General features: G+C 45.9%; 2 non-coding genes and 3 pseudogenes across 2 annotated transcripts; all 5 read right to left on the bottom strand.

Annotated features, from left to right (window-relative positions):
- Positions 1 to 18: 18 nt before the first annotated feature.
- Positions 19 to 137, bottom strand: LOC136762482 (5S ribosomal RNA). Its single transcript, XR_010820680.1, has one exon. It is a non-coding gene; the product is annotated as a 5S ribosomal RNA (ribosomal RNA).
- A 224-nt stretch (positions 138 to 361) lies between these two features.
- Positions 362 to 480, bottom strand: LOC136761664 (uncharacterized; annotated as a pseudogene).
- Positions 481 to 695: 215 nt separating this feature from the next.
- On the bottom strand, positions 696 to 814 carry LOC136761733 (uncharacterized; annotated as a pseudogene).
- Positions 815 to 1368: 554 nt separating this feature from the next.
- Positions 1369 to 1487, bottom strand: LOC136761958 (uncharacterized; annotated as a pseudogene).
- A 218-nt stretch (positions 1488 to 1705) lies between these two features.
- On the bottom strand, positions 1706 to 1824 carry LOC136762436 (5S ribosomal RNA). The gene has a single exon (XR_010820635.1). It is a non-coding gene; the product is annotated as a 5S ribosomal RNA (ribosomal RNA).
- Positions 1825 to 24139: the final 22315 nt, after the last annotated feature.

Raw genomic sequence — 24139 nt, forward strand, 5'->3', positions numbered from 1 at the left:
TACCCAGGAGACATAAAAAGCTTGCAGCACCTGGTATTTCTAGGAGGTCTCCCATCCAAGTACTGACCAGACCCTGCCCCGTTTAGCTTCCGAGATCTGACGAGATCGGGCGCATTCAGGACGGTGTGGCCGCAAGCCGAGAGGCCTGGCTACATGATGTCTCTTAATGGCTGGCGGGTATTGACGGAACTTCCAGCAAAAAAAAAAAAAAAAAAAAAGAAAAAGAAAAATGGAGGGAAAAATATCAGTGCAGTAATGGGTTTTGAAAGTAGCCGGGTACGTGTACAATACTTCAATTATATCTCCTCCAGACAGATAGAGAGTATTAAGAGCTACGATAAAGTTACCCAGGAGACGTAAAAGCTTGCAGCACGAGGTATTTCCAGGAGGTCTCACATTCATGTACTGACCAGGTCCTGCCCCGTTTAGCTTCCGAGATCTGACGAGATCGGGCGCGTTCAGGATGGTGTGGCCGCAAGCCGAGATGCCTGGCTGCATGATGTCTCTTAAAGGCTGGCGGGTATTGACGGAACTGCCAGCAAAAAAAAAAAAAAAAATGAAAAATGGATGGAAAAATATCAGTGCAGCAAAGGGTGTTGACAGTAGCTGGGTACGTGTACAATACTTCAAATATATCTCCTCCAGACAGATAGAGAGTATTAAGAGCTACGATAAAGTTACCCAGGAGACGTAAAAGCTTGCAGCACCAGGTATTTCCAGGAGGTCTCACATTCATGTACCGACCAGGTCCTGCCCCGTTTAGCTTCCAAGATCTGACGAGATCGGGCGCATTCAGGACGGTGTGGCCGCAAGCCGACAGGCCTGGCTACATGATGTCTCTTAATGGCTGGCGGGTATTGACGGAACTTCCAGCAAAAAAAAATAAAAAAAAAAATAGAAAAATGGAGGGAAAAATATCAGTGCAGGAAAGGGTGTTGAAAGTAGCCGGGTACGTGTACAATTCTTCAATTATATCTCCTGCAGACTGAAAGAGAGTATTAAGAGCTACGATAAAGTTACCCAGGAGACGTAAAAGTTTGCAGCACCTGGTATTTCCAGGAGGTCTCACATTCAAGTGCTGACCAGGTCCTGCCCCGTTTAGCTTCCGAGATCTGACGATATCATGCGCATTCAGGACGGTGTGGCCGAAAGCCGAGAGGCACGGCTGCATGATGTCTCTTTAAGGCTGGCGGGTATTGACGGAACTTACAGCAAAAAAAAAAAGAAAAAAGAAAAATGGAGGGAAAAATATCAGTGCAGCAAAGGGTGTTGACAGTAGCTGGATACGTGTACAATACTTCAATTATATCTCCTCCAGACAGAGAGAGAGTATTAAGAGCTACGATAAAGTTACCCAGGAGACATAAAAGCTTGCAGCACTAGGTATTTCCAGGAGGTATCACTTTCATGTACTGACCAGGTCCTGCCCCGTTTAGCTTCCGAGATCTGACGAGATCGGGCGCGTTCAGGATGGTGTGGCCGCAAGCCGAGATGCCTGGCTGCATGATGTCTCTTAAAGGCTGGCGGGTATTGACGGAATTTCCAGCAAAAAAAAAAAAAAAAAATAGAAAAATGGAGGTAAAAATATCAGTGCAGGAAAGGGTGTTGAAAGTAGCCGGGTACGTGTACAATTCTTCAATTATATCTCCTGGAGACAGAAAGAGAGTATTAAGAGCTACGATGAAGTTACCCAGGAGACGTAAAAAGCTTGCAGCACCTGGTATTTCTAGGAGGTCTCCCATCCAAGTACTGACCAGGCCCTGCCCCGTTTGGCTTCCGAGATCTGACGAGATCGGGCGCGTTCAGGACGGTGTGGCCGCAAGCCAAGATGCCTGGCGGCATGATGTCTCTTAAAGGTTGGCGGGTATTGACGGAACTTCCAGCAAAAAAAAAAAAAAAAAAGAAAAATGGATGGAAAAATATCAGTGCAGCAAATGGTGTTGACAGTAGCTGGGTACGTGTACAATACTTCAATTATATCTCCTCCAGACAGAAAGAGAGTATTAAGAGCTACGATGAACTCACCTAAAGGATTATTAGGAACACCATACTAATACTGTGTTTGACCCCCTTTCGCCTTCAGAACTGCTTTAATTCTACGTGGCATTGCTTCAACAAGGTGCTGAAAGCATTCTTTAGAAATGTTGGCCCATATTGATAGGATAGCATCTTGCAGTTGATGGAGATTTGTGGAATGCACATCCAGGGCACGAAGCTCCCGTTCCACCACATCCCAAAGATGCTCCATTGTGTTGAGATCTGGTGACTGTGGGGGCCAGTTTAGTACAGTGAACTCATTGTCATGTTCAAGAAACCAATTTGAAATGATTCGACCTTTGTGACATGGTGCATTATCCTGCTGGAAGTAGCCATCAGAGGATGGGTACATGGTGGTCAAAAAGGGATGGACATGGTCAGAAACAATGCTCAGGTAGGCCGTAGCATTTAAACGATGCCCAATTGGTACTAAGGGGCCTAAAGTGTGCCAAGAAGACATCCCCCACACCATTACACCACCACCACCAGCCTGCACAGTGGTAACAAGACATGATGGATCCATGTTCTCATTCTGTTTACGCCAAATTCTGACTCTACCATCTGAATGTCTCACCTCTTTTTCCTATTTGTAGTGGAGATGAGTGGTTCCCGGTGGGGTCTTCTGCTGTTGTAGCCCATCCGCCTCAAGGTTGTACGTGTTGTGGCTTCACAAATGCTTTGCTGCATACCTCGTTTGTAACTAGTGGTTATTTCAGTCAAAGTTGCTCTTCTATCAGCTTGAATCAGTCGGCCCATTCTCCTCTGACCTCTAGCATCAACAAGGCATTTTCGCCCACAGGACTGCCGCATACTGGATGTTTTTCCCTTTTCACACCATTCTTTGTAAACCCTAGAAATGGTTGTGCGTGAAAATCCCAGTAACTGAGCAGATTGTGAAATACTCAGACCGGCCCGTCTGGCACCAACAACCATGCCACGCTCAAAATTGCTTAAATCACCTTTCATTCCCATTCAGACATTCAGTTTGGAGTTCAGGAGATTGTCTTGACCAGGACCACACCCCTAAATGCATTGAAGCAACTGCCATGTGATTGGTTGATTAGATAATTGCATTAATGAGAAATTGAACAGGTGTTCCTAATAATCCTTTAGGTGAGTGTATATGTATGTACGTGTATGTATGTCCAATTGCTTTGACAATACAAATGAAATGAATTGAGAGAGAGAGAGAGAGAGAGAGAGAGAGAGAGAGAGAGAGAGAGGAATATGAGCTCCTAAAAAACATTTGTTTTTATACATAAGCGGATTTAATTTGTGATTTACAAATGAATATATAGCACTATAAACATACACAGAAGACATGGAATAGAAATTCAGAAGAAAAAGTATTCAAAAATAATAATTTTAAGAGAAACACAAAAAGAAGAAAGCAGAGAGACAGTTCAGGAAGAAAAGTCAGAAAAGAAAAGCTGAAGACAAGAATTGGAGGTAAGAGACAAATAATTAAACAAAAAAATATGTATTAATAAAATAAATAAGCATTCTCAGTAGTTGACTCAGCCAATGAAAATGCAGAGCTCCGATTTGAATAGAGTGACAGTAGGAGAGAGCCCAACTGCCACTGAGACTGATAGAAATCTATCGAACAGCAGTCTGACTGCAGAGCTGCCTTTTGAAATCCGATACCCTGAAGACATTCGCTCTGCACAGGCTAAGAAGGACTACAAACAAGCTGTGATGAGAGCATCTCCTGAGACCCTCATCCTAGACTACACCGGTAAAGGAGAAAACAGGGTCAAGAACAATCTACTGTTCTACACCGCCTTTCACAAAACCCTGTGCCAGACATACCCCAATAACAACAAGAGGGGCATTAGCAGAGGCAGGCAGATCTCAGTGCTGGTAGAGAAAGACACAGACAGTGTGATGCTCACTTTTAATGTATACCACAACGGGACCATCATGGTGCAGGGCAGCGAGAGCAGCCTGGACCAATTAGCTCTCGGCTTCCACACCTCAAAGCAGCAGACTGAGGTAGAGAAACAAGAGCCAGAGCCGGCCACCCTGCAGTCTGCCCCCAGCCACACGGAGCCAGACAGTGCCCCATCTCCCACAGACTGCCCCCCTGTCTCCCCAAAACTCTCCAGCAACATTAAAACACTAAAGGAATGCCTATCAGTGCTGGAGCTGGAGTTTGCGGAGTTCAGGGAGCAGACCTTGAGCACCCTGGCCCAGACCTCCTTGTGTGATCAGCTCCGGGATGAGATGCACAGACTAAAGATGCAGCACAAGGCTGAGATCCATGAGCTGAGAGCAGCAGTGAGAGACCTGGAGGAGCAGAGCCAAACCCTGAGGACGGAGCTGCGCAGAGCGAGGGAGGAGCTGACCTGGACACCCCAGCACAGCTAGCTGAGGAGCCTGTAGAGCCAGCTGGAGGAGCTAAGAGAGGAGCTACACATCACTGGAGCACAGAGACTGCACTGCACTGACCCCACAACACCTCCAACCCCTGACGCACCCACTGATCCACCCACACTCCCCACCACTCCTGACACACCCACTATCACCAGACCTGCCACTAATACACAACCCCCTGAAACGCCACTCCCCCAAAACACACCCGCTGCCCCCACCACTCCCGACGCAAACCCGGAGTGGCAGGTCAACGCAGAGGTGGTCATTCTGAGCGAATCCAATGGGAAGTTCCTGGTTGAGAGGCGCCTCTTCCCTGGGCGAAAAGTGAAAAAGCTTTGGTGCTCCACAGCACAGAGAGCCCTGGAGCTGCTCTCCAAGAGGAGGCTTTGCCAAGTCAAACACATCCTCATCCACACCGGCACTAACGACCTGAGTGCCCGCAGGGGCGATGTGGCCTCAGCCCTGAGACAGGTAGCAACGAAAGCCACAGAGGAATTCCCAACTGCCAAAATTTCCATCTCCACACTGCTGCCCCGCACAGACGTGCCCCTGCACATCATCCAGGCCATCAACGCAGAAGTGTCCCGAAGATGTGCCCTCCTCCCCAACGTCCACCTGGCACACCACTGAGACATCCAGCCACATCACCTGTATGACCACGTCCACCTCAACAAGACGGGTGTGAGGATCATCTCAAAGGTCCTCAAGGACACAACCCTGGGCCGAAACCCCACACACCCCCACCTCGAGACCAGGAGCAAACCCCCCAGCCCCCGGCCACATCCCCAGCCACCGGCTCCACCCCAGCCCCAGCCCCTGAGACCCCGCGGCCCCATTCCCCACCCCCCCATCCCCAGAGGGCCCGTCCAGCACAGCAGAGCGGACAGCCGGGGACCAGCACAGCCACACAGCCACGCAGCAGCGGCTTCCAGAGCCTGGAGGCCCGATGCTGCCCAGCTGGCCCAGATAAGGCAACTCCTCAGTGTCATCTGTTCCACACTGCTGAGTTAACTGAGCCTCAACACACATATATATGGTTGTGGAGATGGAGAGTAAGAAAAAATGTGATTTAATTATTCTGATATTTTGATGCAAACATAAAATCTTTGAGTGATTATTATGTATATCCATATATAATTATTAATAGTAATATAATATCAGTTGTAGACCACAAATTAAACTTTCTTATGTAGAAGAGACAAGTATAATAAAATATATTAACATGTCCTTTAAAATAAGCAGTTGGAATATGCAGGGTTTACGCTCCTCAACTTTTGGAATGAAGAGCACAGGCCCTGAACTGATCAACACTGTAAATAGTTCAGATGTTTTCATTCTTGTAGAGACTTGGTGCTGTGCAGATATGTCTATACACTGGATGGATACAATGGATACAGGGAGCTGATTGTGCCCTCCTATAAAAAACCCAAAGTCAGGTGTGGCAGGGCCTCGTGGGGGATTATCGTGTGGTACAGGGAGGAGCTCCGAGCAGCCCTATGCCCAGTACAGAGAGGAGACACACACCTGTGGATGAAAATCAGAAAAGACACCCTACAAAATAACACAGATATATACCTATGTGCAATTTATATGCCACCCGCAGACTCCCCCTACTATAATGAGGAAGGCTTTCATGAGCTTCAAAACGAAATCTGCCACTTCCAGACCCTGGGCTCTGTACTGCTGTGTGGCGATCTCAATGCCAGGACTGGCAGAGAGATGGACTACATCAATACAGAGGGGAACACACACCTGTTCGGAGACTCCCCGCTGTGCCACACACACACCTCCACACTGACACAGCCACGACAGCGTGGTAAACAAGAGCAGGAAGCAGGTAGTGCGCCTATGTAAAAGCCTGGGTCTATATATCATCAATGGCAGGACCAGGGGGTACTCTCTGGGGAGATTCACATACTGCTCGGCTCTGGGCAGCAGTGTGGTGGACTACGCCATAACTGACCTGGACCCACAAGCCAACAATGCGTTTATAGTCAGACAACAATCTCCACTATCAGACCACAGCCAAATAACACTTTACCTAAAAAGATCAGCGCAGCCACAAGTCAGAGCCAAACTTCCCACAAAACTGGTCTCCCTGCCACCCAGTTAGAGATGGTCAGAGCCCAGCACAGAGAACTACACAAGAGCCCTGAATAGTGATGAGATTGAAAACATGTTAGACAGATATCAATCCTCACACTATCAAATAAACCAAAACGGAATAAACTCAGCCACCAAAACACTGAATGAAATATTTGAGAGACTGGCTTTAAAATCAAACATTAAAACAATTAAAAACCAAAATATGAAATCGTCTAAAAGAAAAAAAGAACAGTGGTGTGACCAGGAGTGTGAAACTTCTAGGAAACACCTGAGACATCTCTCCAACACTAAACACAGAGAGCCCGACAACCAGGAGGCTCGCCTCAGCTACTGCCAGGCCCTGCGGCACTACAAGCAACTCCTCAGTAAGAAAAAAGACCACTATATGGGCAGAATAAATACCCCAAAAACAAAAAATGAAATACCAATTCAAAATGGAGAAATCTGGAAAACACACTTTGAAAAACTTTACCAAAATGTTGAAAACAATCCAAAGCCAGAACAGGTTAAAATATTAAAAAACCTAAATAAATTGGAAGAAATCATTAAGAATAACCAAAATCCCTTAGATAACCCATTTACAATACAGGAACTAAAACATCAACTCAAAATCCTCAAACCCAGGAAAGCCAGCGGCCCCGACAGCATCAGCCCTGAGATGCTGAAGCACAGCAGCCCGCAGCTGCAGGAGGCTCTGCTCAAACTCTTTAACCTGGTGCTGAGAGCCGGGTGTTTCCCTGAGGTCGGGAATCAAGGATTGATCACCCCGATTTTTAAAAGTGGAGACAAATTAGACCCCAATAACTACTGGGGCAGCTGTGTGAGCAGTAACCTGGGGAAGGTGTTCTGCAGTATCATCAACGCCCAGATACTGGCCTTCCTTACCAAGCACAGTGTCCTGAATAAGAGTCAGATTGGCTTCCTACCAAAACACAGCACAACCGATCATATTTACACTCTACACACCCTCATAAATAAATATACCCAAAACAATAAAGGAAAAATATTTGCCTGTTTTGTAGACTTTAGAAAGGCATTTGACTCAATCTGGCACAAGGGATTATTTTATAAACTTCTACAGAGTGGTGTAGGGGGTAAAGTTTATGACATCATTAAATCAATGTATTCTGAAAACAAATGCGGAGTTCAAATTGGCAACTCAAGAACAGAGTTCTTCACTCAGGGGCGGGGAGTGAGACAGGGCTGCAGTCTGAGTCCAACACTGTTCAACATCTACATCATCGAGTTGGCCACAGTGTTGGAGCAGTCTGACGCCCGCAGCCTAACTCTCCATGACACAGAGATCAAGTTCCTGCTCTATGCAGACGACCTGGTGCTGCTGTCGCCCACAGAGCAGGGGCTTCAGCAGAACCTGGCGCTGCTAGAGCAGTACTGTCAGAAATGGGCCCTGGCAGTCAATCTGGACAAGACCAGAGTTATGGTTTTCCAGAAAAAAGCCCCATCTCAGGGAAACAGGTGCCGCTTCACTCTGGGCAGCACTGGATTAGAGCACTGCACCAGATACAACTACCTTGGCCTGACCATCAGTGCGTCAGGGAGCTTCAGCCTGGCTATAAACGCATTAAAAGACAAGGCACGCCGGGCATTTTATGCCATAAAGACACAATTTGGGAAAACAACAATACCAATAACTATTTGGATTAAAATATTAAACTCCATCATCCAACCAATCCTGCTATATGGGAGCGAAGTGTGGGGTCCCCTCATGAACCTCAATAACAACAATTGGGACAAAAGCCCCATGGAAATATTCCACCTAGAATTTAATAAAAACATCTTACACGTACACAGAAACGCCCCCACGGCTCTGAGGCTCACAGAGCCCGAACACACAATGACCAAAACAACAACAATTGGGAAAATTGACATGTACCTGAAAAGCAAATACACAAAAGATTAGAGACATGAATTAGAATTACAAAACAAATTGGAATGCTACCGGGCCCTGAATAGAAACATTACATTGGCTGAATACTTAAAAATCCAAAATATAAAAGAGAGACAAAATCTAACTAAATACAGGCTCAGTGACCACAGCCTCGCCATTGAAAAAGGCCGCTACAGAAAATTCTGGGTTGCCAGAGAAGAGCGGCTGTGCAGCCAGTGTGACCTAGGGGAGGTCGAAACACAGGCGCATTTCCTGCTGTCCTGCCCTAAATACACAAAAATCAGGGAGACATACTTTAAAATATTAAAAATGCATATCCCTGAGTTCAGCATGATCCCCGATTGCTGCAAACTCCCCGTCCTGCTGGGAGAGGAGGAGCGCACTGCCTTCTTAGCAGCGCAATATGTATCCACCTGCCACAGCCTGCGAGACAGTGTGTAGACACCAGCCTGTGGCACTCCATTTGCAAAACAAAATAAAAACAGTGATTTTTCTGATGTCATGACACAAATTTTGATACAAACAACAAATATGGTTTATATCCTACTTAATTTTATTTCAATGTGTACTATATTTGTTCCACTGAATCTTGTATTGCAATGTTTTGTCTTGATTGATAGAACATTTGTATCTGCTTTGGCAATATTGTGATAGATCATGCCAATAAAGCACCTTTGAATTGAATTGAAATGAATTGACAGACAGACAGACACACGCACACACACACACACACACACACACACACACACAGAGAGCCAGCCAGCCAGCCAGCCAGCTCAGCGATGACATCACGAGCCTCTCTCAGCTGACTGCTATGACATCACAGAGCACGTACATTCCGTTGCTTGCCGTCTGACAACCACTCAGTCACTGCCAGCCAGACTGGCTGGCTGGCTGGATGTGGGGGATGCTTGCTGCTGCTGCGTACCTTAGCAAGCTTATTTGCTTGACCGGCCTTCCAACTCCTCTGCCCACATGCCCACCTATGCCCGATCTGCTGTTCACCTGGTCACAGCTCCGCCCCAACAAGGCAGATTCTCCCAAAAATGGTACAAACTGATCCACGTTCCCCTCCACGGAAAGCTTTAGCCCAAAATAAGGGACAAATTCTGTAACAACATAATGGATGCCCACCCAACCTGTGACAAAACTGAGAAAAAAGAAAAACGCCAGTCCTCCTGGGGGAGGGACACACAGCCACCCTGGATGCCCAATATGTCAGCGCCTACCACAGCCTGAGGGACACAGTGACACACGAGCACCGGCTGTAAATATAATGTAAATACTTGTTTGTTATGCATGTCATTGTATTTCAAAAAAGGAATCTGGAAATAGTAAACCTATTTTCTTTATTTGTATGTATTAAAGATCACATTTTTTTACATTTTCATTTTCTGTACTTCATTACATCTTATTGTGATTCATAATTCTATTATTTATTTTCCGTGTAGATGTATGTATGTATGTATGTATGTATGTATATGTATGTATGTCCAATTGCTTTGACAATACAAATGAATTGAATTGAGAGAGAGAGAGAGAGAGAGAGAGAGGAATATGAGCTCCTAAAAAACATTTGTTTTTATACATAAGCGGATTTAATTTGTGATTTACAAATGAATATATAGCACTATAAACATACACAGAAGACATGGAATAGAAATTCAGAAGAAAAAGTATTCAAAAAATAATAATTTTAAGAGAAACACAAAAAGAAGAAAGCAGAGAGACAGTTCAGGAAGAAAAGTCAGAAAAGAAAAGCTGAAGACAAGAATTGGAGGTAAGAGACAAATAATTAAACAAAAAAATATGTATTAATAAAATAAATAAGCATTCTCAGTAGTTGACTCAGCCAATGAAAATGCAGAGCTCCGATTTGAATAGAGTGACAGTAGGAGAGAGCCCAACTGCCACTGAGACTGATAGAAATCTATCGAACAGCAGTCTGACTGCAGAGCTGCCTTTTGAAATCCGATACCCTGAAGACATTCGCTCTGCACAGGCTAAGAAGGACTACAAACAAGCTGTGATGAGAGCATCTCCTGAGACCCTCATCCTAGACTACACTGGTTTAGGAGAAAACAGGGTCAAGAACAATCTACTGTTCTACACCGCCTTTCACAAAACCCTGTGCCAGACATACAGCATAGGTGGAAATGTATATCTGCACAGTTTAGCTTTTATAGTTTTAGCACATGATTTTAGGATATGAAATGTGAATTGTTAGAGTGAAAATGAAAAGATGTAAATGAACTGCAGGTATTTTGAATTGAATCAATAAAGTATTTTAAAAATTGAAAAAAAAAATTGAATATCTCAGTGCTGGTAGAGAAAGACACAGACAGTGTGATGCTCACTTTTAATGTATACCACAACGGGACCATCATGGTGCAGGGCAGCGAGAGCAGCCTGGACCAATTAGCTCTCGGCTTCCACACCTCAAAGCAGCAGACTGAGGTAGAGAAACAAGAGCCAGAGCCGGCCACCCTGCAGTCTGCCCCCAGCCACACGGAGCCAGACAGTGCCCCATCTCCCACAGACTGCCCCCCTGTCTCCCCAAAACTCTCCAGCAACATTAAAACACTAAAGGAATGCCTATCAGTGCTGGAGCTGGAGTTTGCGGAGTTCAGGGAGCAGACCTTGAGCACCCTGGCCCAGACCTCCTTGTGTGATCAGCTCCGGGATGAGATGCACAGACTAAAGATGCAGCACAAGGCTGAGATCCATGAGCTGAGAGCAGCAGTGAGAGACCTGGAGGAGCAGAGCCAAACCCTGAGGACGGAGCTGCGCAGAGCGAGGGAGGAGCTGACCTGGACACCCCAGCACAGCTAGCTGAGGAGCCTGCAGAGCCAGCTGGAGGAGCTAAGAGAGGAGCTACACATCACTGGAGCACAGAGACTGCACTGCACTGACCCCACAACACCTCCAACCCCTGACGCACCCACTGATCCACCCACACTCCCCACCACTCCTGACACACCCACTATCACCAGACCTGCCACTAATACACAACCCCCTGAAACGCCACTCCCCCAAAACACACCCGCTGCCCCCACCACTCCCGACGCAAACCCGGAGTGGCAGGTCAACGCAGAGGTGGTCATTCTGAGCGAATCCAATGGGAAGTTCCTGGTTGAGAGGCGCCTCTTCCCTGGGCGAAAAGTGAAAAAGCTTTGGTGCTCCACAGCACAGAGAGCCCTGGAGCTGCTCTCCAAGAGGAGGCTTTGCCAAGTCAAACACATCCTCATCCACACCGGCACTAACGACCTGAGTGCCCGCAGGGGCGATGTGGCCTCAGCCCTGAGACAGGTAGCAACGAAAGCCACAGAGGAATTCCCAACTGCCAAAATTTCCATCTCCACACTGCTGCCCCGCACAGACGTGCCCCTGCACATCATCCAGGCCATCAACGCAGAAGTGTCCCGAAGATGTGCCCTCCTCCCCAACGTCCACCTGGCACACCACTGAGACATCCAGCCACATCACCTGTATGACCACGTCCACCTCAACAAGACGGGTGTGAGGATCATCTCAAAGGTCCTCAAGGACACAACCCTGGGCCGAAACCCCACACACCCCCACCTCGAGACCAGGAGCAAACCCCCCAGCCCCCGGCCACATCCCCAGCCACCGGCTCCACCCCAGCCCCAGCCCCTGAGACCCCGCGGCCCCATTCCCCACCCCCCCATCCCCAGAGGGCCCGTCCAGCACAGCAGAGCGGACAGCCGGGGACCAGCACAGCCACACAGCCACGCAGCAGCGGCTTCCAGAGCCTGGAGGCCCGATGCTGCCCAGCTGGCCCAGATAAGGCAACTCCTCAGTGTCATCTGTTCCACACTGCTGAGTTAACTGAGCCTCAACACACATATATATGGTTGTGGAGATGGAGAGTAAGAAAAAATGTGATTTAATTATTCTGATATTTTGATGCAAACATAAAATCTTTGAGTGATTATTATGTATATCCATATATAATTATTAATAGTAATATAATATCAGTTGTAGACCACAAATTAAACTTTCTTATGTAGAAGAGACAAGTATAATAAAATATATTAACATGTCCTTTAAAATAAGCAGTTGGAATATGCAGGGTTTACGCTCCTCAACTTTTGGAATGAAGAGCACAGGCCCTGAACTGATCAACACTGTAAATAGTTCAGATGTTTTCATTCTTGTAGAGACTTGGTGCTGTGCAGATATGTCTATACACTGGATGGATACAATGGATACAGGGAGCTGATTGTGCCCTCCTATAAAAAACCCAAAGTCAGGTGTGGCAGGGCCTCGTGGGGGATTATCGTGTGGTACAGGGAGGAGCTCCGAGCAGCCCTATGCCCAGTACAGAGAGGAGACACACACCTGTGGATGAAAATCAGAAAAGACACCCTACAAAATAACACAGATATATACCTATGTGCAATTTATATGCCACCCGCAGACTCCCCCTACTATAATGAGGAAGGCTTTCATGAGCTTCAAAACGAAATCTGCCACTTCCAGACCCTGGGCTCTGTACTGCTGTGTGGCGATCTCAATGCCAGGACTGGCAGAGAGATGGACTACATCAATACAGAGGGGAACACACACCTGTTCGGAGACTCCCCGCTGTGCCACACACACACCTCCACACTGACACAGCCACGACAGCGTGGTAAACAAGAGCAGGAAGCAGGTAGTGCGCCTATGTAAAAGCCTGGGTCTATATATCATCAATGGCAGGACCAGGGGGTACTCTCTGGGGAGATTCACATACTGCTCGGCTCTGGGCAGCAGTGTGGTGGACTACGCCATAACTGACCTGGACCCACAAGCCAACAATGCGTTTATAGTCAGACAACAATCTCCACTATCAGACCACAGCCAAATAACACTTTACCTAAAAAGATCAGCGCAGCCACAAGTCAGAGCCAAACTTCCCACAAACCTGGTCTCCCTGCCACCCAGTTAGAGATGGTCAGAGCCCAGCACAGAGAACTACACAAGAGCCCTGAATAGTGATGAGATTGAAAACATGTTAGACAGATATCAATCCTCACACTATCAAATAAACCAAAACGGAATAAACTCAGCCACCAAAACACTGAATGAAATATTTGAGAGACTGGCTTTAAAATCAAACATTAAAACAATTAAAAACCAAAATATGAAATCGTCTAAAAGAAAAAAAGAACAGTGGTGTGACCAGGAGTGTGAAACTTCTAGGAAACACCTGAGACATCTCTCCAACACTAAACACAGAGAGCCCGACAACCAGGAGGCTCGCCTCAGCTACTGCCAGGCCCTGCGGCACTACAAGCAACTCCTCAGTAAGAAAAAAGACCACTATATGGGCAGAATAAATACCCCAAAAACAAAAAATGAAATACCAATTCAAAATGGAGAAATCTGGAAAACACACTTTGAAAAACTTTACCAAAATGTTGAAAACAATCCAAAGCCAGAACAGGTTAAAATATTAAAAAACCTAAATAAATTGGAAGAAATCATTAAGAATAACCAAAATCCCTTAGATAACCCATTTACAATACAGGAACTAAAACATCAACTCAAAATCCTCAAACCCAGGAAAGCCAGCGGCCCCGACAGCATCAGCCCTGAGATGCTGAAGCACAGCAGCCCGCAGCTGCAGGAGGCTCTGCTCAAACTCTTTAACCTGGTGCTGAGAGCCGGGTGTTTCCCTGAGGTCGGGAATCAAGGATTGATCACCCCGATTTTTAAAAGTGGAGACAAATTAGACCCCAATAACTACTGGGGCAGCTGTGTGAGCAGTAACCTGGGGAAGGTGTTCTGCAGTATCATCAACGCCCAGATACTGGCCTTCCTTACCAAGCACAGTGTCCTGAATAAGAGTCAGATTGGCTTCCTACCAAAACACCGCACAACCGATCATATTTACACTCTACACACCCTCATAAATAAATATACCCAAAACAATAAAGGAAAAATATTTGCCTGTTTTGTAGACTTTAGAAAGGCATTTGACTCAATCTGGCACAAGGGATTATTTTATAAACTTCTACAGAGTGGTGTAGGGGGTAAAGTTTATGACATCATTAAATCAATGTATTCTGAAAACAAATGCGGAGTTCAAATTGGCAACTCAAGAACAGAGTTCTTCACTCAGGGGCGGGGAGTGAGACAGGGCTGCAGTCTGAGTCCAACACTGTTCAACATCTACATCATCGAGTTGGCCACAGTGTTGGAGCAGTCTGACGCCCGCAGCCTAACTCTCCATGACACAGAGATCAAGTTCCTGCTCTACGCAGACGACCTGGTGCTGCTGTCGCCCACAGAGCAGGGGCTTCAGCAGAACCTGGCGCTGCTAGAGCAGTACTGTCAGAAATGGGCCCTGGCAGTCAATCTGGACAAGACCAGAGTTATGGTTTTCCAGAAAAAAGCCCCATCTCAGGGAAACAGGTACCGCTTCACTCTGGGCAGCACTGGATTAGAGCACTGCACCAGATACAACTACCTTGGCCTGACCATCAGTGCGTCAGGGAGCTTCAGCCTGGCTATAAACGCATTAAAAGACAAGGCACGCCGGGCATTTTATGCCATAAAGACACAATTTGGGAAAACAACAATACCAATAACTATTTGGATTAAAATATTAAACTCCATCATCCAACCAATCCTGCTATATGGGAGCGAAGTGTGGGGTCCCCTCATGAACCTCAATAACAACAATTGGGACAAAAGCCCCATGGAAATATTCCACCTAGAATTTAATAAAAACATCTTACACGTACACAGAAACGCCCCCACGGCTCTGAGGCTCACAGAGCCCGAACACACAATGACCAAAACAACAACAATTGGGAAAATTGACATGTACCTGAAAAGCAAATACACAAAAGATTAGAGACATGAATTAGAATTACAAAACAAATTGGAATGCTACCGGGCCCTGAATAGAAACATTACATTGGCTGAATACTTAAAAATCCAAAATATAAAAGAGAGACAAAATCTAACTAAATACAGGCTCAGTGACCACAGCCTCGCCATTGAAAAAGGCCGCTACAGAAAATTCTGGGTTGCCAGAGAAGAGCGGCTGTGCAGCCAGTGTGACCTAGGGGAGGTCGAAACACAGGCGCATTTCCTGCTGTCCTGCCCTAAATACACAAAAATCAGGGAGACATACTTTAAAATATTAAAAATGCATATCCCTGAGTTCAGCATGATCCCCGATTGCTGCAAACTCCCCGTCCTGCTGGGAGAGGAGGAGCGCACTGCCTTCTTAGCAGCGCAATATGTATCCACCTGCCACAGCCTGCGAGACAGTGTGTAGACACCAGCCTGTGGCACTCCATTTGCAAAACAAAATAAAAACAGTGATTTTTCTGATGTCATGACACAAATTTTGATACAAACAACAAATATGGTTTATATCCTACTTAATTTTATTTCAATGTGTACTATATTTGTTCCACTGAATCTTGTATTGCAATGTTTTGTCTTGATTGATAGAACATTTGTATCTGCTTTGGCAATATTGTGATAGATCATGCCAATAAAGAACCTTTGAATTGAATTGAAATGAATTGACAGACAGACAGACACACGCACACACACACACACACACACACACACACACAGAGCCAGCCAGCCAGACAGCCAGCCAGCTCAGCCATGACATCACGAGCCTCTCTCAGCTGACTGCTATGACATCACAGAGCACGTACATTCCATTGCTTGCCGTCTGTCAACCACTCAGTCACTGCCAGCCAGACTGGCTGGCTGGCTGGATGGGGGGGCTGCTTGCTGCTGCTGCGTATCTTAGCAAGCTAATTTGCCTGAACGGCCTTCCTACTCCTATGCCCAAATGCCCACCTAAGCCTCGTTTGTAATGCATGTCATTGTATTTCAAAAAGGAATCTGGAAATAGTAAACCTATTTTCTTTATTTGAATGTATTAAAGATCACATTTTATTACATTTTCTTTTTCTGTACTTCATTACATTATATTGAGATTCATAATTCTATTATTTATTTTCCGTATGTATGTATGTATGTATTATTGTATGGAAGGAAAGTTAGAAATGATTTTCTCAAACCTGTTTTTCTCTCTTGTATACTTAAGAAAGATAAGGTCAAGCTAGAAGGTCAGGAGGCCATAAGGTAGTTTGATTTCTGTTTGTTATTTACGATGAGAACCTTGGAGACAATGTCAAACGGTATGACCTACGTGCCTGTTCCTTAAAACCATGTGTAGATCTATGAACTCTGTTCTATAATGAAATATGTTCTGCTTAGTTAGCCTTTAAGATAACATAGTAATGATTTTCTAGCATGTATGTATGTATGTATGTATGTCCAATTGCTTTGACAATACAAATGAATTGAATTGAGAGGGAGAGAGAGAGAGAGAGAGAGAGAGACAGACAGACAGACAGACTGACAAACACAAACAGACACACACACACACACACACACACACACACACACACACAGACACACACACAGCCAGCCAGCCAGCTCAGCGATGACATCACAAGCCTCTCTCAGCTGACTGCTATGACATCACAGAGCATGAACATTCCGTTGCTTGCCGTCTGTCAACCACTCAGTCACTGCCAGCCAGACTGGCTGGCTGGCTGGATGGGGGGGCTGCTTGCTGCTGCTGTGTACCTTAGCAAGCTTATTTGCTTGACCGGCCTTCCTACTCCTCTGCCCACATGCCCACCTATGCCCGATCTGCTGTTCACCTGGATCACAGCTCCGCCCCAACAAGGCAGATCCTCCCAAAAATGGTACAAACTGATCCACGTTCCCCTCCACAGAAAGCTTTAGCCCAAAATAAGGGACACATTCTGCCCAATATGTCAGCGCCAACCACAGCCTGAGGGACACAGTGACACACGAGCACCGGCTGTAAATATAATGTAAATACTCGTTTGTAATGCATGTCATTGTATTTCAAAAAAGGAATCTGGAAATGGTATACCTATTTTCTTTATTTGTATGTATTAAAGATCACATTTTATTACATTTTCTTTTTCTGTACTTCATTACATCTTATTGTGATTCATAATTCTATTATTTATTTTCCGTGTATATGTATGTATGTATGTAATGTGACAAACCAAGGGGCAGGGTCATACATGGCAGATATGTCAGGCCAGGTCTGCTGCAAGGTGTGTACTCTAGGGTAGAATACCGACCCTAGGCAACTACACTCCCCAGAAACCCTCAGGCAGCCATTCTAGCACCTAATGTGGTCACTTGGTGTTACTTCCTCAATTATTCACCAGGTATATAAGGCGGGCCTGAGAGAGAGAGAAGTGAGAGACAATAGGGTGAGTTATCTGGAAAACAGAGGTAGCTCATAAGGAGAAAGCCAAGACTTATTTATTCCAGACTTTGTTTAAAATAGAATGATTATGTAAGATTAGTTACAACTCCAGTGTGAGTTAGGTTTTGTTTTCAGATTTGTTTTGTTTGAAGTAAACATACAGGCACAGCCCTGTATTTGCAACCTCCTCCCTGGGTCATGACTGGTTTTTACTCCTAAGAAGATCACAGAGAAGACCCGCACATGTGTACAGCCAAGGCGTTTTGTCACATTTGGTGTAGAATGCGGGCAGCACCTCATGAAACCCAGACTGGCTGAGTGAATTTTTTTATCCAAAAAAAAAAAACTACAGGCTGTAATAGCCCAACAGGAAGCGACCAGGGTGCAGCAGGTGGCTCACCAGGATGCTATGCGGATGCATCAGGAAGCACTGCAGGTCCAGCATGATACAAATAAAATGTTTAGAGAAGAGCAGGAAAAGGTGACTAAAGAGCTGAAAGAGAGTGTTGAAGCACTTGCAACCAGGATTGGGCCACAGGGGGCTGCAACCCATTCCACTCCCCGCACCAATCACTTTCTGCAGAAAATGACAAAACAGGACGATGTTGAGGCCTTCCTTATGACCTTTGAGAGGACAGCGGAGAGAGGGATGGCCAAAAGATTCCTGGGCAGGGCTTGTGGCACCTTATCTGGCAGGGGATGCACAGAAAGCGTACTTTGATCTGGAGCTGAAGGACGCCCAGGACTATGATAAATTGAAAGCGGAGATAATGACCCGATTGGGCGTGACCACCGCAGTGAGGGCACATCGGTTTCAGCAGTGGGCCTACCAACCAGGACAACCAATCCGAACGCAGATGTTTGATCTGATCCATCTGGCCAGGAAATGGCTACAGCCAGAGGTCCATTCATCAGCCGAGGTGGTGGAGGCCATAGTCCTTGACAACTACCAACGCTGTTTGCCCAAGGACGTTCGACGCTGGGTTGGCCAGAATGAGGTGCTGTCCGCTGACACCTTGGTGGCCATTGTAGAGCAGTTCTATACAGCCGGAGCAGCAGAGCATGTACCGGAGGTTAAAAACTCGTTCCCCAGGCCATGACGAACCAGCGGACCGGGTAAGATGGTTCCAAAGTACTCTGGGAAACATGACGCGCTGGGTTGGAAGAAAAGAGCAAGACTGGGGGGGGCAAAGGTGGGGCCTAAAGCCGAGACTAAGGGTTATAGGGGGTCACCATCACAACCAATTGTCTGCTACAATTGTGACAAAGTAGGACATATTGCGGCCCACTGCCCAGGTAGAGAGGAACCAATGCAATGTAATGTGTGTGATATGGGGAAAGAGAAACCGGTATTTTATGCCTGCCCTGTTGGGACGGATGTTTTCATAGGCGGAGTACCTAATCCAAAACACATGTGTACAGTGATAGTCGATGAGAAAGAAGTGGCTGCTCTACTCGACTCTGGCAGTATGGTTACACTGGTCACAGAAAAATTTGTAGCGACCAACAAGCTGGATAGACATCAGGAGCTCAGTATCACATGCACACATGGTGACACACGCCCCTATCCCACAGCCCTTGTAAACATACAGACAGAGGCCGGGAAACTAGATTACGAAGTCGGTGTGGTACCCAACATGCCATATGATGTGATACTGGGACGATATTTTCCTAATTTTGGAAAACTAGATAGAAAACATAGTAAATTGGAAATGCACACTGAAAACTGTAAGCCAGAAGTTGCCTCGATCCCACAACTAGAGCTAAAAGTAGACCTGGTTCCAGTTGAGTCGACAGTGAAGGTTTTGGTTGGGGAAAATTAAACTGAAAACATAGGGGTGGAATGTAGTGACGTAGATGACCCTATGGAGGGTGAGGAACCCAGCACTAGCAGGGTGGGTGAGAATCCATTCATAGAGACCCCTGAAGCTGACAATGTAGAAGTGTCAGTGTTAGAGGGACTCCCCACTGATTTTGGCAGCGCACAGGTGCGAGATCTCACTCTACACTATGCTAAAGAAAATGTGAAGGTAGTAAATGGGACCCCTATGACTACTGCAGACCCGCCAACAGCTTATCCTTATTTTATGGTAAAAAATGACCTATTGTACCGTGTAAATAAGATAGGGGTGGACATTGTGGAGCAATTGCTAGTTCCCACCCCATTCAGACGAACAGTTCTCAATCTGGCACATGGGCATATCCTGGGGGGACATCTGGGGATGGACAAAACCAAGGATAGACTCCTGAGGAGGTTTTACTGGCCAGGCGTACATGCAGACGTGACAGAACATTGTAGCTCATGTCCTGAATGTCAACTACATGCTCCTAAACCAGCCTTCAGAAGCCCACTGGTCCCTTTGCCCATCATAGAGACCCCCTTTGCTAGGATAGCTATGGATGTGGTGGGACCTCTCCCGAAATCAGCCAGAGGGCATCAGTATATACTGGTTATTTTGAATTATGCCACCAGGTACCCAGAAGCCATTCCACTGCGGACCATGGCTTCAAAAGGTATTGCAAAAGAGCTAATGTTGATGTGTAGTAGGGTGGGGATACCGAGGGAGATATTAACAGATCAGGGCACACCCTTTATGTCTAAGGTTATGACCGATCTGTGTAAATTGTTGCAGGTTAAGCAGTTGAGAACATCAGTCTACCACCCACAAACAGATGGGTTGGTTGAGAGATTTAATAGGACCCTGAAGTCCATGCTAAGAAAGGTAATCGATAAGGATGGGAAAAATTGGGAATTCATGCTGCCCTACTTGATGTCTGCCATTAGGGAAGTCCCACAGGCTTCCCTGGGCTTTTCGCCTTTTGAACTGTTATATGGGAGGCACCCCAGGGGGATATTAGACATAGCCCGTGAAACGTGGGAACACGAGTCCACTCCTTTCCGGAGTGTAGTCGAGCACATCAATGCTATGCAAGAGAGAATAGCCACAGTCACTCCCATTGTGAGAGAGCACCTAAGGCAGGCACAGGAACACCAACAATTCGCCTATAATCGTCAGGCTACACTGAGGGTGTTCCAGCCTGGTGATAGGGTGTTGGTGTTGGTTCCCACTGTAGAATGTAAATTTCTGGCTACGTGGATGGGACCTTATGAGATTATAGAGCGAATACGGGAAGTGAACTATAAGGTTCAGCAACCCGGCTGCCGACCCCCAGAACAAATATATCATGTCAACTTAATAAAAGCCTGGAAGGACAGGGAAGTGTTGATGTTGACTTACCCCCCTCAGCCACTAGGGACACCGAAGGTGAATATTGCAGCTGCCTTGTCACCTGACCAGTTGAAGGAGGTGAACGACTTGATAATACGTAATAGGGAAGTTTTCTCAGGCATACCGGGGCGTACCCATTTAGTCTCTCACAACATTGTGTCTCTCCCAGGAAAGAAGGTAAATATGAGGCCTTACAGGGTACCAGAAGCTCGCAGGAACACTATTAGAAATGAGGTTAAGGAAATGCTGGAGGCAGGGGTTATTGAAGAATCCCACAGTGAGTGGTCCAGCCCTATAGTCATGGTTTCCAAACCTGATGGCTCCTGGAGATTCTGTAATGATTTTAGAAAGGTTAATGAAATTTCAAAGTTTGATGCATACCCAATGCCCCGAGTAGATGAATTGTTAGAGAATATTGGGAATGCTCGCTATATTTCAACTATTGACTTAGCCAAGGGCTACTGGCAGATTCCCTTGACCCCGGGTGCCAAAGAAAAAACAGCCTTTGCAACCCCAGATGGTCTGTTTCACTACACAGTGATGCCCTTTGGCCTGCATGGTGCTCCTGCCACCTTTCAAAGGTTGATGGACCACATACTTAGACCACACAGGACGTATGCGGCAGCATATTTAGATGATGTGGTCATTCACAGTCCAGATTGGGAATCACATTTGTCTCAGCTCCAAGCGGTATTGGATTCAATACATGCAGCAGGCCTGATGGCTAATCCAACCAAATGCAATTTGGGGTTGGAAGAGGCCAAATACTTGGGCTATACAGTAGGGAGGGGTATGGTGAAACCCCAAATATCCAAGGTTGAAGCCATAAACTCTTGGCCTAGGCCTGTCAATAAAAAGCAGGTTAGGGCATTTTTAGGGTTAACTGGGTATTACCGGAGGTTTATTCCCAACTATGCTACCTTAGCGGCCCCTCTGACTGATATGACTAAGGCTACAGAACCCAATATGGTTAGATGGGGTGATACAGCAAACCGGGCTTTCCGGAGCCTACAGGAGGCGCTCTGCCGCAACCCCGTTTTAATGGTACCTGACTTTCAGAAAGAATTTATAGTCCAGACGGACGCCTCTGAGGTGGGGATCGGAGTGGTTTTGTCCCAAAGAATGGGTGATCACGAACACCCGGTGTTGTTCCTTAGCAGAAAGTTGGAATCCAATGAAATAAATTATTTGGTAGTTGAAGAAGAATGTTTGGCAGTGAAGTGGGCTTTGGACAGTCTTCGATACTATTTGTTGGGCAGGCACTTCACCCTGATCACTGACCATGCCCCCCTCACTTGGATGCATCGTTCGAAAGACAGGAATGCCCGTGTGATGAGGTGGTTTTTGAGTCTCCAACATTTTCATTTCACCCTGCAGCACAGGCCAGGGAAGGCCATGGGGAATGTTGATGGGCTGTCCCGGGTGCATGCTTTTTTGCGGCTGTCGCTCGACCTATGGGGTCGCAGCTGGGGGGGAGGATGTGGGACAAACCAAGGGGCAGGGTCATACATGGCAGACATGTCAGGCCAGGTCTGCTGCAAGGTCTGCACTCTAGGGAAGAAAACCGACCCTAGACAACTACACTCCCCAGAAACACTCAGGCAGCCTAATGTGGTCACTTGGTGCTACTTCCTCAATTATTCACCAAGTATATAAGGCGGAAAGATAGAGTCAAGCTAGAAGGTCAGGCCAGAAGCTAGTTTGATTTCTGTTTGTTATTTACGATGAGAACCTTGGAAACAATGTCAAACGGTATGACCTACGTGCCTGTTCCCTAAAACCATGTGTAGACCTATGGACTCTGTTCTATAATGATATATGTTCTGCTTAGTTAGCCTTTAAGATAACATAGTAATGACTTTCTAGCATGTATGCATGTATGTATGTATATATATATATATATATATATATATATGTATGTATGAATGTATGTATGTCCAATTGCTTTGACAATACAAATGAATTGAATTGAGAGGGAGAGAGAGAGAGAGAGAGAGAGAGAGAGAGAGAGAGAGAGAGACAGACAGACTGAAAAACAGACAAACAGACACACACACACACACACAGACATACACACACACACACAGAGCCAGCCAGCCAGCCAGCTCAGCGATGACATCACGAGCCTCTCTCAGCTGACTGCTATGACATCACAGAGCACGTACATTCCGTTGCTTGCCGTCTGACAACCACTCAGTCACTGCCAGCCAGACTGGCTGGCTGGCTGGATGTGGGGGATGCTTGCTGCTGCTGCGTACCTTAGCAAGCTTATTTGCTTGACCGGCCTTCCAACTCCTCTGCCCACATGCCCACCTATGCCCGATCTACTGTTCACCTGGTCACAGCTCCGCCCCAACAAGGCAGATTCTCCCAAAAATGGTACAAACTGATCCACGTTCCCCTCCACGGAAAGCTTTAGCCCAAAATAAGGGACAAATTCTGTAACAACATAATGGATGCCCACCCAACCTGTGACAAAACTGAGAAAAAAGAAAAACGCCAGTCCTCCTGGGGGAGGGACACACAGCCACCCTGGATGCCCAATATGTCAGCGCCTACCACAGCCTGAGGGACACAGTGACACACGAGCACCGGCTGTAAATATAATGTAAATACTTGTTTGTTATGCATGTCATTGTATTTCAAAAAAGGAATCTGGAAATAGTAAACCTATTTTCTTTATTTGTATGTATTAAAGATCACATTTTTTTACATTTTCATTTTCTGTACTTCATTACATCTTATTGTGATTCATAATTCTATTATTTATTTTCCGTGTAGATGTATGTATGTATGTATGTATGTATGTATGTATGTATATGTATGTATGTCCAATTGCTTTGACAATACAAATGAATTGAATTGAGAGGGAGAGAGAGAAAGAGAGAGAGAGAGAGAGAGAGAGGAATATGAGCTCCTAAAAAACATTTGTTTTTATACATAAGCGGATTTAATTTGTCATTTACAAATGAATATATAGCACTATAAACATACACAGAAGACATGGAATAGAAATTCAGAAGAAAAAGTATTCAAAAAATAATAATTTTAAGAGAAACACAAAAAGAAGAAAGCAGAGAGACAGTTCAGGAAGAAAAGTCAGAAAAGAAAAGCTGAAGACAAGAATTGGAGGTAAGACCTTTCACCTATAGAGACAAATAATTAAACAAAAAAATATGTATT

The sequence above is a fragment of the Amia ocellicauda genome, chromosome 10 (genome assembly GCF_036373705.1).
Source record: "Amia ocellicauda isolate fAmiCal2 chromosome 10, fAmiCal2.hap1, whole genome shotgun sequence".
Taxonomy (NCBI): domain Eukaryota; kingdom Metazoa; phylum Chordata; class Actinopteri; order Amiiformes; family Amiidae; genus Amia; species Amia ocellicauda.